At 39.7% G+C, this 21,026-nt stretch overlaps 1 pseudogene; it reads left to right on the forward strand.

Moving 5' to 3' along the window:
* The first annotated feature begins 14,919 nt into the window (after positions 1–14,919).
* LOC118607493 lies at positions 14,920–15,038 on the forward strand (annotated as a pseudogene).
* The last annotated feature ends 5,988 nt before the right edge of the window (positions 15,039–21,026 follow it).

Raw genomic sequence — 21,026 nt, forward strand, 5'->3', positions numbered from 1 at the left:
TGGAAAGCACCTCTAGAGGGCAGTGCTCTCTTCATAACAGATAGAGTTCCTGGGTTCAGAACTCCCTGGAGCGAAAACCCAAAATATTTGACATACTTATTAACAATTTTCAATCAAACAGGACACACAAATATCTCAGGCCCAGTACTCTTTCTGTCTGCGTGGGGGAGAAAGAGACTGAAATGGGTAATGTAGCTCTGTGGGCCTTTTCCACTCTTTCCCCCATCCCCACGTACAAAGGCTTGAAAATTTAACACAAAATGAACTTGAAAGTTCCTTTAGAATATCAACCCAACTCTCTAAAGCAAAACATTGAATTTTAAAAGCAGAAGTGGAGAAGAGAAGGCTAGCAGGAGGCGTGCAGGGAACTGCCGCCAGGTGAGTGTTGCCGTTGCTGGAGTCCAAGCAGTAGGAGCCAAGGCCTGAAAAGGAGGCAAGAGACGGCCGCGGAGGGCCGCGCACGACGGGAGAGGAAGTCGACTTCCCTCATATAGGTTCCAGGAAGCCATGGAATGGCTTAGCAGAGAGAGACAGGGTTAGATTTGTGTTTTATATGGATCATTCTGGAAGCTCTGGAAAGAGCAGAATTGGGGGAAGCAAGTCTGGAAACTAAAGCCAGTTAAGAGGCTGTCGTATTAGTTCCGGCAAGAGAACGTGCACCTGAGACAGGGCAGCGGTGGAGGGAGGGGAGTAGAGAAGATGGATCCGAGAAACTCATAGGAGAGGAAACCATCAGGATATAATAATAATTAGATGACGAGGGTGAGGAAGAGAGGAAAATCAAGGCCCGCATTTCATAACTTTGGGTCACTGGGTAAAGAGCAGGGGAAATAACAGATTGAAGTTAGAGAAGTGCTACTTAGTTTTTGAAAATTCAAATCTGAAATACATGAAGAGTACCCAAGTGAAGGTGTCCGGCAGGTAATAAAATTACTGGGTCTGACGCTGGGAGAAGAAATCTGATTTGGAGATCGAATTAGAGAGCATTAGCATATAGGTGGTGGTTAAAATCCTGAGAGTGGATATTAAAATCCTGAGAGTGGATAAATTTACCCAAGAAGAGTATCGATAATGAAAAGAGCAGTAAGCTAAAAGCAGGCCCTGGGGGATACTAGCATGTAAGTGGTGGGTACAGAGAAAGAAGCCCATGGTTGAGAAGAAACAGAAAGGAATGAGACGGACTGAGAAAATTACTTTGGCGGGAAGAGTGGGGCGGGAATGGTACACATAATCAGCACTGCCAAATGCCCCAGAAATGTATACCATACAAAGATTAGAAAATGTCCATTGGATTGTTTAATTAAAAGAACACTGGTGGCCTTAATAAGGGCAGAAGCCAGATTGCAGGAGGTACAGAATAAACGAAAGGCACATGACGTGGTCACGTTGAGTACAGGTTATTCTTTTAAGAAGTTGGGATAAGAGGGAAGAAGACATGAGATATTCTTCAGGGGGCATTAGGCCAAAGGTAGATTTCTTTGTCAACGAATGGGAAGGAGATGAATAAGCTTATCGTCTGAAGGGAACACAGGCCCACAGGAGGAAAGGATGAGGTTTCAAGAGGGAGGATGGCTGTGGAGACTGATTTTGTCAAGTATGGAGGGGCGGGCCCGGAACGAAAGGGGGCACCACATCTGAAACTGGAGAAACATAATGAGGGGTGTGGGTGCAGCTCAGTTCGCAGGTGTGGAGGAGGCTAGAAATTGGAGGAGTTCATATTCCATTGCCTTTATAGCAGGAGACTTTATTATTTTTTATGTTGCTCTTATTACTGTGTCGTCTCCAACAAAAGAACAGATCAGACTGTTGTGTTTTCCCAGCCTTACCTTGAAGGGCTGGAATCACTTTCATAATTCTGGGGCTGAAAGCAAGTTTCTGGGATACGAGGATGGCTGCTTCCTTGCAGGCTCTTCTTTGAAGTGGTGCTTTAATTGGGATTCTACAAGTGGTCATTAAACTGCCTACTGTGTATCTGTGTTTATATCTGAGGAAGTGAAGGTAGAGCTGGTGTGGAGGTTGAAGAAGGTGAATGACAGGACCCTGGGGGTGACTTTTCTGGACTAGAAACAGGGGCCAGTGGTAGCGAGTTGTGCTAGTGGCTAAAGCCAGGCCCCTCCTGGCAGCAGTTCCTGGAAGCTGGCAGGATCTCTGAAGAGGTGACACATGTCTGTGAGGGGTCCTGAGCTCACCAGTCATGAAAACCCAGTCACCTTGGGTGAGTCACGGTGGTCAAGGCGTGGAATGGGATGGATAGGTTTGGGGAATGGAGCCTCCAGCCGTAGGATAACCATTCTGGCCTAGATGGTAAATAACTAAACTATAACTATAGTAGACTGGAGAACGTCTCCTCTGGTTTCCTGCACTGAACAGTCTTCTCGGGATACTTGACAATCCCTGGAGAGAAGGGGCTCCAATAATGATTGCCACCTGGAGGGAAAATGTTGACTTTAATTTTTTTTTAAGTGCTATATGACGTTTTTTTCACTCCTAAGTATCATGGAAAAACTTCATCACCAATACAGCTCAATTTTCTTGACAAAGTACAAAGTTTGCTAATAATGAGAATATGGAATGGATGTCAGATGGAGGGTGTGAGACATATAAAATCATTTTTTGAAACAAGGAGTCTTTAGACTCTTGGAATCAAAGAATGTCGATGTTGGAAAGGACCTGCTGAACCCGCTCTTCTAGGTTCCAGTGCAGCTCTTCCGCTCATACGTTTTACAGGTGAGAATAAGTAAAGCTTAGAGAAGCTAAAGGTCATATACCTAAAGCAACCCAAGACAGCAGCACTTCAGCCTGTTTGCTCTCATTTTACCCTCAGTTAAAGCAGCGCCCTTTCCAGCGCCAGCCCGGGGTGACCACCGTGCTGTGCACGCCTCCTCACCCAAGGCTGTTGCGGCACACAGAGGCTGCCTTGACTTCAGGTTTCACCACAAAATGTGAGACCAGCTTGAGCAGTCTACCTTCCTTCCCACAGCTGACCCCTGGCAGCAGGACAAAGGCACCTGGCTTTGGACCCAGTCCCTGGCCTCACCTGACATTAGGAGGCTGCCCTCGGGCCAGAACCAGGCAGCTGCTCATCTCACCTGCTACTGCTAGGAGGGAGGAGACTGCAGAATCAAAGCTGAGAAGGCCCTCGGGCTCCAGTCCCTTTCATCCGCAGAAGGGAACTGAGGCCTCTGAGCAGCTGGGGGGCTTGCCCAGACACCTAGGGAGTCTAAATCAACAGGAAAAGCCCACTGTTATGGTTTTTCTTTTTCCACGCTTTTTTTTCCAAACACATAGCTCCTCATTTGACTGCAAAAAAGAACAGCCAAAACCTCCCTGTTTAAAATCTGCACCAAGAACACCCTGTACAGGTCACTCAAACTCGGCACACACTGAGTCCTGGAAGAGCTGACAGAGGCGAAGGATCCCCGCTCTCCTGCCTCCTGTTAACTGGGTCACTGCTTCACACTGAGGAAGGAGGAAAAGGAGCACTCTGCACTTAGCTGATGGGATATTAATGGAATCAGGGAATAGCAGGGAGAGAAGCTATAAAAAGACTAGGGCTTCCCCTTTAAAACTGGCAGCCCCAAACCCCAGGTCCTTTAGGAAAGAAAGGCTGAATAACAAGGACCAAAGCAGAAATTCACACTGTGAATGTTGCTGGCCAAAAGAAAACCCAGTGGCTGAACCCAAAGGCACAGAAGGGGCTCAACAAAGCCAGGTGACCAAGCCAGGTGGGGAAGGAGATCAGGCTGAGCAGAGCTAGCAAAAGCTCACAGAAGCTCGCTCTGTGAGCAGGCCAATTTTCTTGGTTATGCTCTCCCTGATTTGTACCTGGAAATAAAACCACCCCACCACATTGCATCCTGGAGTTCCGTGTCCTTGCTCCATCTCCAAGCAGGCCCTACACTGCAGTTTCTGGGATCCCCTAGACCAGGGTCCCTTAAAGGAGGGGAGGGTAAGCATACTCTATATGCAAAATAATTTTAAGGGCACATGGTAATTTTTATTTTAATAGTTACATGTTTATTTTTACAGTCACTCACTAGTTATAATAACTAATACTAGTTTTCCACTTATAATGAATAAAATTACTTTAAAAAAAAGTCTGAGTCAATTCAGAGAAAATTATTCTGACGAAAATAATAAAGGTGATATATAACAGCTCCAAATCTAGGAAAAACTGCCCAGAATCTTCCCAAACAAGGAACAATGTCAGTAGCAGTCCACTGCGCCTCACTGTGAGCATGAAGGGAAAATGCATGGTTTGAAGCTTCGTGTTATAATAAATGGTCTGAATTCTCCTACCCTGTGTGGATACCCCCCGAGGTCTGGTTTTGTTTTGTTTTGTTTTGTTTTGTTTTGTTTTGTTTTGTTTTGTTTTGTTTTGTTTGTGGGAGGCTCTTTATTGCTCTCTTAAACTTTCCAGATGGGTGTATTTCATTTTCTCATTTTACAGTTGGGGGATTCTGGGCCTCCTTTGTCCCAAATCACTCACAGGACCAGGGGTTTGGAGAACTATGAAGGGCTTCTAGTTACTAATAAAGACCTCCTATAGAAGAAAGAGCAAAGGATGAAGAGTGACTCTTCTATCTTCTTCCAATGACATATTAAAGGCTAAACAGGAAGGCCACATTCATTTTCGTATGTGATATGAGATTCTTTGGCCCATGGATGGTTATATTCCCATCTTTCCTCTTTATCTCTTCATTTAAGACTGAAAAAGCAAAACCAGTTAGACCAGTATTTAATCCACTGTAATCTCTAGTCTTGGAAAGCCTTCCAAATCCCTGACATTTCTGTCTATAAACCCATCAGGCAGAGACAGTAACTTGGTTCCATACCAGGATAAAGCTGAAATTCAGTAAATATTTAATGTTGTCAATGAAATAATTTCCTTAAACTCTGACCTTTGTTTCAGCTGGTTTCTTTCAAAAGAAGATAAATAAAAGCAAGAAGAGATCTATTTTAGTGCTGGCAAATATACAGAAATAAGGAAAATAAGCTGCAAGAGAACATAAGCTGAAAAATAAAAATATAAATGATTTGATATTTTGTCTAAAAAAAAATAAATTTTTTCAACACATTGACTAAGTTCATTAATGTTTTTGGTATAGTCTCTGCCTGCATTTCCTAGTAGCAGTGTTTACAAGTGGGGCATCTCACATAACTCCCCTTCTGTCAACGTCTCCTACCTCCACCTATAGTTTGGTTTTTTGGAGTTCTGCATGTAAGAAACAGAATGAAAATGAGGCACATAACCTGGCACTCAAAGAAATAGAACTAAAAGTAGAAATACTAGAACTGAGTTTGAGCCTCTCTCTAATTTATGATTGAAAGTTTTATATTCTGGGACATATCACTACATCTGCCTGGTCCTCAATTTTCCAAAATGTAAATAAGGAGGTAGGACTCCTGAGCCATAGATTCTTAACCTGGTGTTCACAGATTCTGTAAGACCTATGCAAGATGTCTAAAATCAAATTTAAAATGTAGTGATTACGCAATTTCACTCATCTAGGTAGAGAATTCATAATTTTCATCTGATTTGCAAGTGTCAACAACCATGTCCTATATGACTTAAGGTCACTTCCTGGTCTCACATTTTATTATTATAATAGGCAGAGAATCACAGGGTAGTAGACAGGCATAAAAGTAGGTAAGTGGCAGAAGATAGGCATAGAAGTTATTGTTCTCCTATTCTTCTACCAATGCTGAGCACCTGTAGGTTTTTCACATTTTCCTAAAGTCACTCTACCTTCTGGGAAGAAGGGAATCGTGTGTGCAGAATATAAGGCATACCACCTTTGCTATTATTAAATCATAAAAACATTCCTAGACATTCAAAAACTAGATTTGCATGATTCCTGCCACATATTATTTCCATTAGCTTTGACTGAAAAGAAAATTCTTTATGATACTTATTAAGTAAAGATGCAGAATGACTGAAGCCATGTGCTTGCTGATTGTTAGAGGCTTCTTAAAAGTGTGGTTTTGATTGCCTTCTAAAAGTACAGAGGCCAATAAACTTAATGGGATCTACAGAGGACAGGGGTGAGAAGAAGCAATAATAAAATGGTAAGCTATTGAAAAGATGAGACAGTTAAAAATCCAAAATTGCTGGATATATAAGCCCCCTGGAGACGTTCACTGTACTTACTAAGTGAGAGAGTAGTAAGTGTACTAAGTGAGAGGGACAAGTTAGCATTAACCCTCCCCACTTCTTTGTTGGCACAGAGATAGGAGAGGGGGAAGACAGGGGAAGCCCCTCTTTCTGTCCACATCTGAAAGCCCAGCTAACTCTTACCAGACCAGGGGAGAAAAGACGTCTTAGGTTCAACCAAATAAAACTACCACCTTTGTAAATAAAAAATGGCAAAATATTGGCAATGTCATATGGTTCGAACTAGTATATGAAATACCTCCAAAGCAGGATATTCCAGCTATTTGGGCATTAAAAAGATGTTCCTGACTCATCTTTCCTTGGCAAATATAATTAAGGTTCTGGAGAAAAAGACAAGAGATAGATAATTCACTGTGAAAACAAGCTGGCCCATTCTTTTTGGTTATAATAATATTTTTTAAAGGAAAGAAATGTTGAAATTTCAAGATCATCTCTTAAGCAAATCCAGAAAACAGAGTTATGCTTCTTACAGAATTCAATTAAACAAATCTCTGACCAAAGCAGAGGTTGCTGGGTATAGGGAGATTTGCAGTTTCTTGAGATTAATCATAAAGGAAGGAAGAACTACTTCAATAAATAGAGAAAGCTAATACCTCTGAAATTATTTAATGAAGAAAGACTTCTGGATCAGCATCATCTCTGAAATTGTTAGATCTTTTTGTTTTTTAAATCCTTGATGCATATAATTACAATATTTAAGAGTCCAGATGTACCATAATTTAACTAATGCCTAATTGCTGGATATATAATTTCTAATCTTTTAATAGTATCAATTTGCCATAATTGATAATCTTCAGTATTAAAATTAGTAGGGTTTGGCATAAGATTATTTTATACAGAGAAAGTCTGACAGTTATTGAAGTTTACATGTTAAAGTTTCCTATGAGTTTAGGAATGGATAGAAGAAGGATTCAGGCAGGCTGTTCGGTCTTTCACAAGCATGGAGTCTATTGGTTTCTCTGTAATGCATCTATCCAGAGGGGCAAACTAGACAAGGTCTTCATCTCTTACGAACCGAATGAAAAATCTGATTCAATTAGCTTTATAAACTTTTTATTTAAATTGTTCTGCTACTCAATGTCCCTGGTTTTCCTTAGAGAATATATCAGTTTAAGAGATCATTTTTCAAAGAGCAAAATTTAAGGCATTTGGTAGTTTGTCCCTCAGTTTTATTGCATTATAACTGACATATAACATTGTATTAGTCCAAGGTGTACAACAATGATTTGAAACACGTCTGTATTGCAAAATGGTGACCACAATAAGTTTAGTTACCATCCATCACCTCACGTAGTTACAACTTTTTTTCTTGTGATGAGAGCTTTTAAGATTGACTTTTTTAGCAACTTTCAAATATACAATGCAGTATTATTAACCATGGTCACCATGCTGTTCATTACAGCCTCAGGTCTTATTTATCTTATAACTGGAAGTTTGTACCTGCTGACCTCCTTCACCCGTCCCACCCACCCCTCCCATCCTCTGCCTCTGGCAAACAACAATCTGCTCTCTTTATCTATGAGTTCAGTTTTTTTTTTTAATTGAACATATAAAAAAGATCATGCAGTATTTGTCTTTTCTGGATTTATTTCACGCAGCATAACGCACTTGAGGTCCACCCATGCTTTCATGAATATCAGAATTTCTTTATTTTTTATGGCTAAATAATATATAAAGTGATACTTATATTATATACTAATATATGTATATATCACATATAATGATATATATATATATATTTTTTTCTTTATCCACTCATCTGTTGATGAACTTTTAGGTTGTTTCCATGTACTGGCTATTGTAAATAATGCAGCAGTGAACATAAAGGTGAAGAGATCTTTTTGAGATAGTGATTTTATTTCCTTTGGATATATGCCAAAAGTGGGATTGCTGGATCATACAGTACTTCTATTTTTAATTTTTTATCGCTTCTCGGCCTTTTGGTTAAGATTGAGTGTAGTATCTCTTCTTCTTTTTAATTTTTTGAGGAACCTCCATACTACTTCCATAGTGGCTACACCAATTTACATTCTCACCAACAGAGCACAAGTGTTCCCTTTCTCCATGGTCCTCACCTGCATTCGTTGTCTCTCGTCTTTTTGATGATAGCCATTCTAACAGGTGTGAGGTTACTGTGGTTTTAATTTGCATTTCTTTGATGATTAGTGGTGTTGAGCACCTTATCATGTACCTGTTGGCCATCTGCATGTCTTTTTTTTTTTTTTTAAATGCCTACAGCACCTGGTATTCCTAGGTTAGTACTCTCATCCAAGTACTAACCGGACTTGACTCTGCTTAGCTTTTGAGGTCAAATGAGATCAGGCATGTTCCGGGTGGCATGGCCATAGACCGCATGTTTTTTTTGAAAAAAATGTTTATTCAGTTCCTCTGCTCACTTTTTAATTGGATTGTTTGGGTTTTTTGCTATTGAGTTGTATGAGTTCTTATATACTTATATTTCATTTATATATTTTGAATATGAACACCTTATCAGATATATGATTTGTAAATATTTTTTCTTGTATTGTAGATTGTCTTTTCATTTTGTTGAGGGTTTCCTTTGCTATGTAGAAGCTTTTTAGTCTGTTGTCGTGAAATGGTGAGATCTTGACAGTAACCATTGTAGCTATGTTAGGGGCAGAAAATCATAGGGGCATGATGCATAGACCCCAACTTATGGTGTTAGTGTTACTGGTTACTGGGCCTCCAAAAGAAAGGCAGCAGTGCAGTAAAGGTAGGCTCTGGCTTCGTTACCTCTAGCTACAGCTCCCCAGGAAAACTGGGCAGCAGAGCTTATGTTCTAGAAGGGTCTATAGGGGTCACCAGTTAAATTTACAAGTTCTATCAGCAGGTGCAAGACTCTTGTTAATTGATGTTCCAAGAAAGGCCCATCTGTTTTTTCGGCCTTTTCCTAAGGAGCCAGAAAGGGACTGCTTTAGTTTGTTAAGAGTCGAAGTCCCTAATGAGAAGCTTTGTGGTTGAGTCAAAATTTTAAAACAGATAATATGCTGACGTGCATATAATTTTAAAATTCACTACTTTTATGAATTTAAAAACACACATCATCACATTGTTTTCTGAACATTTCTTCCCCTAGTGCAATAGTGAGGCCAATTGCACCCTCATGTATACAAGTAAGTTCAGAGACGACCTATAGTCTCTACTGGACCCTCAGTTATTATCAGTGAATCCATAGGTATGAATAATAATGATAATGGTAATAGTACATAGTAAATAGCAACAATAATAAACATGTATAATAATTACAAGTCCAGTTAAAATTCTGTACCAAGAAAGAATATTTAAGATATGATTCTTGCCATGTGGGTTGGAGAAAAAGAACTCATAAAATTATTTTAAAAGTTCCTGAACAAAATACAGATAGGACATTTAGCATTAAATGTATAATATGAACAATAAATAGCATAGAGGGAAAAAGAGAATTCAAACAGAAGCAGGAGGGGTTAAAAAAGCATTGAGGAGGCAGAGCTTTAATTGATGGCTTCCTATTTTGTTTCATTTTCCCCATGGTGGAGAGGAAAGGTAAGGGGTACCAAGCGGAAAGCCAGGACAAGTAAAAGTAAAAGAGCTAGAAATGGCATGTTTGGGACTTAGCGAGTATAGAACAGTTTGACTGGAATAAAGGAACAGATTTTTTTTTTTCTGGGAATAGGAAAGACCTAATTTTAGTCTTAAGTCAGAGGGTTTAAAATGCTATTAGAGATGATATAACTTTTTTCTAGCAGTGGGTTAGTGAGAAAGACTCATGATTTGTTAACTTGCTCTCCTTTAAGATAATCGGCCTGGAATCTACCTTGGTTTATGGTGTTCTGAAAAGAGAGGGTACACAAATGTCCAGAAGAGAAATCTAGTAGCAAATACAAACTCGATTTTATGAAGTAGCTACCTCCCATCCAAAAAAAAAAAGGAATAATAGCTAAATTCACTCATATTTCTAACCTGCAAGGACAAATGAAAAGATAACTCCATTCAGCACATTAAAAGACTCACCCAGACTTTCTGGGCTATTATTCCCTGTGGTCTGGGAGCTTGGTAAGTGGCCTGACAGAGCTGATGGATGCTTTGAGTTTTTAAAGCAGTTAGGCATAGCAACTGAGATTATATGAATAAATCTTTAATAGTCAATGAAAAGGCCAAGGGAAGCCCAGCAGCATAAGACCGAAAGATGGAAAAAGAACAGACAAAAATTGGGCAATTTTAACTAAAGCCACTTATTTCTTCATTTTTGAACCAGTTGAGTTGCTGTTAGACATATGGACTGATTAGTGTCATCTGGTAAAGAAAGCATGATGGCAGTAAAGCAGAATAATTATCTTCATAATAACTAAGATTTGTATAGCACTTTTAAATTGTAAATCACTTATGAATTTATGATGGGATTTAGAACTCTTAAGAATTGGTGCAGTTCAACAGGATGAGTCTTAACCTCATTGTAGAGATATAGAAGCTCTTGGTGCAAACCTAAGTAGCCACTTTTAATTATTCCCAGAGTTAGCTGTTGAACCAGTCTTCTGACTTCCAGTCCTATGGTCTTTGACCACAGAATTGTTTCCTTTACCTTAGAGGCACAAAGACAATTAAAAGGATATATACATACACACATATATACATAAACATATACATATACACACATATACATACACACACACACACACACACACACACACACACCTTCTCTTTCTTTTATTTTGGCTAATCCAAGATGTCCCTGAATTTCTTGAGAACTTCATTACAGATTCTAAAAAAAAGAAAAAAAAACATTTCTAGCCCAGTAGTCCACTGAAGTTAGGCCAGAATGCATGGTCAGCCTGCTTTTCTCAAAAGGAGAAAGTGAATGCCCCAAGGCATCTCTTGCATATAATGAATTAACGCCTCTCCTATGCAAAGAATGGCACTAGTTAGCTACCACCCTTGGGAGAACTGAGAAAAGTTACTCAAATAATTGTCTGTGTTCTATGGTTTGGATAAAGATCCTAGTACAACACTTATCTTTGAAGAAAGAGTCCCTTGGTGACTGGAAGGAAGTACCACAGCTCTCCCTGCCTATGCCCTATGGAAGCTTATACAATAATATAGCGATGCTAATGATAACGATGGTCATTTGTTGGGAATTTGCTACATGCCAAGAACTATGTAAGTGCTTTACACACATTACCTGATTTAATATAACAAATTTGGGAGGAAAGTGTTATTATTACCATCTTAAAGATGGCAAATTTTTGGCCCAGAAAAGCCAATTAACCTTGTTCAAAATCTCATGTGAAATAAGGGGCCAAACTGAAATTGAAGCTGAGGTCAGTTTCACTCCAAAACCATCCCCTCGCCCACTGCACGATACCATGACAAGCAGTACATTATGCCTTGCTCTTTGCTGCACAGGGCGACTAATTCTCCCCTACTTTACCCTCAATTGTTTTGGAGGAACAGAAGACTTATAAACAGACTGACAAAAACAGTGGTTGGGCGACAAATTGGTCCTTGACATTAGAATCAATGTTGAAACCTAAAATAAGTATTATATCATAAATTATGTATAACTGGAACTTGAAGGAATCACAAGAGATCATAGACTCTTTCATTCATTCAAATAATATTCACTGGGAATCTAATGTGTGCTACATAATGGTTTAGATGCTAAAGATGAAAAAAAAAAGAAATTTCATACTTCCTGTCTTCAAGGAATTTACATTCTAAAAATAAATATAGACATACAAACCACTGCAAAACAGTTAATAAGTATAATTATGAGGTATGTACAAAATAAGAGGTGGCAAAAAGAAGAGAAAGATCAACTCTATTTGGGGTCCGAGGATGTCTTTCTAGAAAAATATGCTTGAGATGAGTCTCAAAGTATGAGTAGGGGTTTCACAGATAAAATTGTATGGGAATGACTCTCCAAGAAGAAGAGAACATTCAAAGGGATAGGGTACCAAACCACTTGAGAGGTTTGGAAACCTGTGAATAGTCAATACAGCTAAAGTATAGGATGAGAGAAAGGGCAGCAGAAATGTTAGACTAGTGAGGCTGGTCATAGAAAGCCTCGTAAGTCATTCAATGGGAGATGAGATGCCATTGAAATCAGAAAAGAGATCATTGCAATAGATTTGGAAAGAGGATGAGGAGCTGAGAAATGGGTTAAAGAGGAAAGGTAATAAGGGAGTCAGATCAACAGAATTAAACTTAACTACTGATTAGATGAAGCAGTTTGACTGGTAATAGGGAGAGAAGAAGAGTCTTGAGAATGACATTCAGGCTCCTGGTTTGGGTTGGATGAGAGAATGGGCAAGGCAATAAAAAGTCAGGAGTAGTTTAAGATAGTAATATTGATAGAACCTCTGGGAATGTTCTGCAGGCACAAAAATACACAGAGAGACTCAGTCACACAGATCATCAAATCAGATCCTGGTATCCCCAGCCAAAACAAAATCTGTCCATTGGTGGCATCCAAGTAAACATTTTTCTCACCATGAAAAATATTGGCATTTTGTATTTATATTACTTTTTTCTTTCTAAGAGATCAAAGCTGACTTCCCCCAACTTCAAATAAACATGCATAGGAATTTTCTAACTTCTTTTAATATACACTTTTTCATAGAGTCTAGTCTTCAGCTCCAACTTCCTACCAGTCAACCATTTCTCATACAAATACACAAGGATTATATGGAACAATGACCAACTTATATATAAGGACCTGTTTACTCTGATCACTTCAGAAAAAGGAAACATGAGCAAAAGTGTGGGGTTAAACAGTGTGTACCTTGTCAGGAAGAGAAAAAAATAACAATTCTCAAACAGCACACAATTGAGAAATTATTTTTGTATATAAAAACGACTTTAAAAATTGTTTTTAAATGTTTAATTGGGCATCAGGCCCTTTGGGTGCAGTGTTACAGTAAAAACTGAAGAACTAAAGTACATTCATGTTTACTCCTCATAATTGCCTTGAATTGCAAATAAAGGATTACAGCAAGATAACATGAGGGAGGAAATTCCTTCTGTGTTAAAGATTAAAGAGTGCAGGTAGGGTGGAAAAGAACTGATATGTCTCATGTGTATCCGAGTAAGCAAGAATCATTAAAGGACATTCTAATCACGATTAGGATAAAGGCCCATTCAGCTAAGCAGTCACATCTGGCATCTAGTGATATCAGTCTGCATAATGGAACTAATAAGTTAAGGTAGTGAGATTGTTGGATCCTCTTGTGAATATGAGACTTATTTCCTCAGTGAGTCAGACTTAAAATGTCAGTGAGATCAATTTATGTGAATACAATTAATAAGGTAATTAAGAAATAAAGCTCAAGAGGATATTGCCTGATAATTAATAACCAGCTGTAAAGGATAAGTTCCTAGGAATCAGTGAAATAAAGATCAGCGTGGAGAATTTCTATCCATGAGATATCAGTTACCCTTTAAGGCTGCCAGGGTGAGTATCTGAAGGCCATCTGCTGAAAAAATAAAACTCAAAAAGGGTTTCTTGAAGTTGTATGTCCGTCATTTTATGTCCCAACATTTTACGTCCTAGAGAACCTAAAGAAAGGGCGGGCAGAAGCAGGCAGGGAAAAGGAAAAGGGGAACAATGTCATCTACAAAAAAGAGCGCCTGGTCTTGAGTAAGGGTCCTGGTCCTGGTTCTACTCCCACTTCTACTAGACGTTAGCTATAGAAACTGGAAAGACGCACTTCACTTCGGGGCCTCAATTTTTTCATTAGTCAAATGGAAGAGTTGAGTGCTGTGACCTCTATGGTCCCTTGAAACTCTGAAATTTAAATTATAAACAGTTTCTATAACAATGACAACCAAAAAAGAGATAAAAAATGAAACCTTGCACCAGAAAAAGAACAGGTAATTGTTGCCTGTTGGTTTTGAATAGGTACTAACAGGCATTGAAGCCCAGATTTTAAAGAAAAAAAGAAAAATATAAAAGGAATTGTCCCATTTTCTTAAGTCACGCATCTGAAAACAAAAATGAGAAACGAAGTGTGGGACTATGGCTTATTCCTGATAACTTGCTGTTATAAGAGGTCTAGGCCATAGCTATCAACAAACTACCCCTGGTTATAAGACACAACATAATGCATTCACCTCAAAGTTCACTCCCCTCAATGACAATGTTCTCTGGAAACCAAAGCTTAAAAATTGTAGAAACTTGTTCAACTAGAAAGCATCATTGCTCACCAGACATTCTGTGGTAAGGTAAAAATTTTGAAGCTAGGCATCAAATATCTTACGTACATGAGGGCAAGTAAAAAAACCAGACAGCTGCCTCAGTTTACCTTCTGCCTCCCAAAAATGCTGCAAACCCTGAAAATCCATGGAAGTTTCTAGGTTAAAGTTGGTTACTCAGCTTTGACTGAGGGCCAGCACAGGGACTAGGGAGGGCTGACGGACTATAAAAGTCAATTTTCCTCAGACTACAAAGCAAGGTGGGGTGAGTGGGCATCAAGCAGGCAGGGGATTAAAACCCTCATACCACAATGTATACACCCGAAACAAAGTGACATATGGAACAATAATGACAGAAGAAAACTGAGAGTCCCTTTCTCCTTGTAAACTCACCATTGGGAGATGAAGGAATTCAACTCTGGAGTATGATGTCATCCATGTAGTAATGGAGCTGGGGGAAACTAAACATTCTGCTAAATTTGGTAATTTTTGGTATTTTGAGACAACATGAGGGTTTTTACAACCAGGATATAGAGCTATCAGAAACAGCAGCACGAGTCTACTGCCATGCCACCCTGAACACGCCTGATCTTGGCTGATCTCCGAAGCTAAGCAGGGTCGGGCCCAGTTAGTACTTGGATGGGAGACAACCTAGGAATACCGGGTGCTGTAGGCTTTAAAAACAAACAAACAAAAAGAAACAGCAGCATGGAAGCTACTGAGACAGACAACCAAAGGAGTCAAACAGTGGAGCCGTTTTCAAAGTTGTTGCCTGCTACAAACTTAAAGCATAGCTCTACCCTTTGTTCTACCCTGGGCCAAGACTGCTGCACATTTGAGTAAACAGGAGGCCCAAAATATCTCAACGCTTGACCCTTCCCAATGGTCTCTAATGGCACATTTGCTCTTACCTACAAGCACCTGAGCACCAGTAGAACTGGATGAGAATGGACAGCAAGGCCAATTTTCAAAGGGGAAAATAAGTCACTTGATACCAGGCAGCTTGAAAAGCATGTGTAAATAGAGAAGGGCTGCCACTCAGGCCTGAGCAGAATCAGCATGCTGTGAGGCTGACTGCTGCTATCCTTGCACATGACCACAGAAGTTTGTGTACCATCTGGCAAGGCTGCCTCCTCTTCCAGATTCTTTGCATAGCCTACCAGCCTCTGTAGCTCTCAGGGTTAACCAAGAATCTCCCAAAATGCCACTAAAGAATCACGATTCTCAGCCCCAAGGTCCAACTTGCATCTTACTTCTTAAGCAGAGCACTGGGGCATGCTTTGAGTTGTGATGTAAATTCCAAAGAGTAAACATCCAAATAAAATAAAATAGGGCAGAGTGTCCTCCTTTGACTCTCTCTTAAGGAGTCTGCACTCCAAAGAGAGCCCACCTTTTCAAGTCCCAGAGCAGTGAAAACATTATTTTGACAGTTGATGGTTTGTAAAGGTAGTAGTTTGTAATTATTTAAAACCCATGTGTTTAGCATAAGACATCTGGATAATAGTCATTAGATAAAGCTCTTAGTGGGTTTTTTTTTTTTTTTTACACAAAGCAGCTTAGTTGCAGAGGTGTGATATCATATATATCATAGCAGTGCACAGAAATAATTATAACTGACCTGAATTCACCCAGAAGAACAGCTATGATAAATATAGTTAAATACATTCACCAGGACATCTGTGTGTTATGCTTAGATTTTTCTTTATGGCTCCAGTGTTTGATATGGAGAAAGTTCTGAGCTAGAAATTTGAATCTAGGTTCTAATTCAAACCACTACTAGTCAGTTATGTGACCTTGGGTGATTTACCTCCTTAGGACTCAGTTTTCTTACCTGTAAAATGAGGACATCGGTGACCTGTAAAATTCCTTCCAGTGACAAGTAATGGTCTAATAATCTTGGACCAAGATTACAAGAAAGTTCATTTGGGAAGAAAGAATGTTCCAGCCTCACCAGGAGTTTCAAGACAATCACAAGGCCTGGACAGTCTTTGCCAATTATTCCCTTTGTAAGAAGAGAAATTGTCAATGTGTAAAAATCTACAGTATCATTTTTTCGGTTTGCAGATGCTAACTCAGTGGTTGGTTATCAACCAGAGGCCATTCCCACCCCTTCTCCCAAGAGATATTTGGAAATGTCTGGAGACATTTTTGTTCGTTGCAATTGGTGTGAGGTAGAGGCGTGAGGGGGTGAGGGTTGGTATTGGCATCTAGTGGATAGAGGCCAAGGCTCCTGCTAAACGTCGTATGATACACAAGATACCCTGCCACTGCAAATAACTATCTGGCCCCAAATGTTGCTAATGTTGTTGAGGACATGCTCTGTGTATACACTGGCTAGGTAGGTAGCTGAGTGATGAAGCCAGGAGGCAGCTAGAGGGGCAGCCACCTCCCACCTCTGCCACGTTGCAGCCATGTAGGGGATCAGGACTTACTGTTGCTAAAATCTTCCAATTCCTCCAGTGTCATCAATCTATATCTTTACATGAATTCATCTTCCTTTTAAGTGCTCGTGATAATTAATTCAATTCTTGCAAAATACTGAACTTGCCTGAGTAAAGAAATCAGATTTAGCTGCAGGCTGCCAGTTTGCTGCCTCTCTTTTAAATCTTGGATGGCAAAAACCAACTGTATTCCCTTAGCCTTCAAGAGTATGTGCTCAAAAAAAAAATATGGCCACCTGAGCTATTGTGCAATTCTATAAGATTAGTTTAAATAGAGTTTTTTTTTTTTTTTTAATTTGGGGGGAGAGGGTGGCGAGGGACCGTCCAAATGCAGAAGTGCGAGAAACATGCAGTGGGAGATGAAAAGCAGCAAATGAAACTCCTGTGTTTCTTCTTCTGTCTTGACCTTAGTCTATACTCAAGTTTTGTTTTGTTTTAATACAAATTTTATTTTCTCTTTATTCAAGTCCGATTAAATTCCAGAGCCCCAAGCCAGCTCAGGTGACATAGGTAAAAGCCTTCTCAAACCAGCCATGCCCTTCGGCGAGCCTTTCTTGGCCTCAGCTTATTGAATGCTATGACTTGCTCAGAAAGAGTGGTATGAGCTGTTGAACCCTCCTGCCTCACCAGGGCATGAAAATCTGGAGGCTCCAGAAACTTCTTTTAGTGGGCCAAGCCCAAAAAGATCACTGAGATGTCTAGTAAGAGGGGAGAGGTGGTGACATCTCTTCATATCTGAGGAGCCTCCTCATTTGAATCACAAATTTAAAACCATCTGGCTGGCCTTGGGCTTTTCACTGTTCATTAAGGAACTTTCATCTGGCCTTTTCCTGGCTTCAATCATCTGACTCAGAGATTGGACACTTGCACTTCGGAGCACTTGGCATTTACTTTCTTGAGTGACAAAATAATGATGCAGTGATTCAGTTTTCTGTCATGTTATTTCATCTATAAAGTTCTGGAACACAAAGCTACAAGTTTTGTTTTATTTTTAATAGCAATTTTGTAGAGAAGGTAACACTGTTAGTTTCTAAGCACTTTAAGCTCTTCTTATGTGGTTATCACAACTATCGTGACTGTGATACATAGGACATCTTGTGAAGCCAGTTGGTGTGGTCTTATTATATTTATTTTATAGATAGAATAGCCAAACTTTGATTCCAGTAACAACCTATGGAGCAGGTAGTAGAGCACAGAGTCTGCATCCAAAAAATGAGAATAGTAGTATCTACCTCATAGAGTTGTTATGAGAATTAAATGAGTTAATATATATGTAAAGCACTTAGGAAATAACCTAGCACAAAGCAAGCACTAGAGTTAGCTATATATACCATCATTTTCCAGATGAGGAAACTGAAGCAGAGATAACCCAGGCAATGACTACAAAATATAGCCTCATAACCGTATCACTCTCACTGAATTAAGAAACCAAGAAACCAAGTGCTGAGTCATTCGTCACACAAGGGGGAGATTGAGAATTTGAAATCTGAGTCTCGTCTCTGGATTCCAGATCTAGGGTCTTTCCACTTCATACTGTGGCCCCTGAGTACTACAAGATGGGTAAGAAAACAAGTGATGAAGGTGAAAAGTTGTGTGCAACACAGTGATTGGCCCGTCTTACTTTGAATAGAACCAAGAACATATTCATGAGGAGATCATGGCCCTCTGAAACAAAGATGGATCAAAGGAAGAAGAGAGTCAATCAGTCCAGAAACATAGTTAAGCTATTACCATTCAGTTATCTCTGTTATGTGTGCTCCAAGCCACCAGCAAAGAAGTGTTTGTTCCCCACAGGGAATTCTTTGAGTTCAGCCAAACATATTAAGTTGTGCTTCAAGTCAAAGTAATTACCCACTCCTGCCCTAGAGAGTTTCAAATATACAACCACTTGCTAGGTGTCCAGAAACTGATCACTTCATCATCAAATGGGCCAGCCATGGGAGCAATCATGCCAACAGGAAGGTTAACAGGCAAGAAAATGAATCGTCTTATGGTTATAAACACATTTTTGCTATGACTAAAAACTGCTGTGATTTTTTTTTTAAAGTTCAGATGTGTAGGTATTTTACTGCTGAAAATGTCAAGCCACTGAGCTTTTGTTGTAATAACTGACCACTCCACGATAGCATTTCATGACTATTTTTCTGTTGTTATGTGGTCAGCATTATAGATTCCGAATAGATTTGAGCTATTGCTCATCTGCTTTCCAGCACGCAGCATTATTGGCTCTGAAGGAAGCATTAGCTTTGTAGGCTGTGAATATATATTATGAATAATTCCGGGGTACAAATATTACCAAACCTTTATATGTACTCCTTGTTTCCTAATAAAACTCTTCTAAGGTCCTCCAAGGGGCCCACCTCAGCTAACCTAAGAATTCATTCAGCCTATTATGTTAATATAGTAACATGAGAGTCAGGGCTTCTCTGACTGTAGCTGCATGGAATAGGATGTGATGGTTTTCAGAAGTGGCTTGCTTAAAAATTTTGCACTTCCGTGGAAGAAAGGTTCATGTAATATGACTAAATATTATCATAATCATTATACATATTCATTAAATAAAATTATTTTTCAAATATATACAGAATAAAACATGCTAGACTTTAATTCTAAAATAGAATGACATCTTTCTAATGCAGGTGTACCTCACTTTAACAAACCAGTGGTTTTCTGAACTACCAAATGTGTGTGAAAGGATTTGCTGGCAACGTCCATGCTGGGCAAGTCTCTCCTTGGGTATCTGTTCTTATACATTATTCAGGGTCCTTGTTGACTCAAACTTAATCCCTCCTTAGGCACCAAGAACATGACTACATAATCTTTTGGAACCACCCAGGTTTGGGTACTTCTCATTCAACCATACCTAAACAGAGATCTTAATGTGTAATATTTCAAAAAACAAATGACCTTATTTGAGAAGAACTGAAGTAAAACTGGAACAGGTTTATTTGATAATTAAGTTCGATAAATATCACTAATTACAGCATACATAACCCAGGTGTGGTCTTATTTAATCTTTCCTCACAAAGGAATTAGTAAAGTCTTTTGGGCCTGGGTGACTTGGATCTGAGTGTCAGTCCCCTCCTTGCATCATTCTTCTTCTTGCATCATTTACCTTTGGGATTCCCGATTATACACTCCGTGTAGACTTCTCAGATTCCCTCTGCATTCTCAAAGCCTTCACTTCTACCTGCAGAAAGTGTCTTTGTTTCAGCAAGTGTTGCTGATGGTAATTGCAGCCAGTACATCTTTCTCTCCCCTGCACATTTGTGTATCTCATACTGACAGTTTTGCTCCCTATGGTGCTTTTCTCTACATCTATTCCCAGGTTTGCACTTTCCTTGTTGTTAACCTACCTGTGAGGCGAAGTCTCAGGCATATCTCACAGGCCTCAGCTGAACTGCAGAACACCTACTGGCCTCTGGGGAGTTGGGGATGGACAAGACAGGGACAGAGAAGATGATGCTCTGGACTCCTACCTATGCTTCAGCTGAGGCAGCTCAGCTTTGAGTTCTATTTTGTGTAGTGTTCTAGGTACGATTTCATTCCAAGCAAGATCCTTGGCAAACAAACAAATAAGCAAATGGAGGAGTTTGAACACTCAGTGATTGAAAGCACTCCTTTCTTGACAAAGTCACCACCAGATCATGGAACTTACTATTTGTAGTCACTATTCTGGTCTTCTATTGCTGTGTTATAAAACCATCCAAAACTTGGCAGCTCAAAAAGACAACAATTTTATTATATTTCTAGATGTCTTGGTTCAGAAATGCAGGCAGGGCTTAGCTGAGTGGTTCTTTAGTTCCATGTGACATGAAGGAGTTCACTTGGTGATATTCAGCTCTCAGGTGGGTCTGGAGGGTCCACAAGAGCTTCACTCTCAAGAGGCTTGACAGGGATGGTAGGAAGGGTGGCTTAGCTGGGTCTGTCAGCACAAGTTTCCACACAAGGCCTCTGTGGCATGGCAGTGTCAGGGGAGTTTTAAACATCCTACATGGAGACTCATGGCTTCCAAAAAAAGAGTGTTCTAAGAGACAGGGAGTAGAAACTGAGAGACGCCTTGGACCTATGCTCAGAAACTGGCAGAGTGTCACTTCTGCTATTATTCTACTGCTCAAGGCAGTTACAGAGCCTTCTGACACTCGAGGGGAAGGCAACGAATTTCTCCTCTCAATGAGAAGAGTAGCACACAATATGTGGCCTTCTTTAATCTACCATAGTTA

The sequence above is a fragment of the Rousettus aegyptiacus genome, unplaced genomic scaffold (assembly GCF_014176215.1).
Source record: "Rousettus aegyptiacus isolate mRouAeg1 unplaced genomic scaffold, mRouAeg1.p scaffold_m13_p_8, whole genome shotgun sequence".
Classification (NCBI taxonomy): Eukaryota; Metazoa; Chordata; class Mammalia; order Chiroptera; family Pteropodidae; genus Rousettus; species Rousettus aegyptiacus.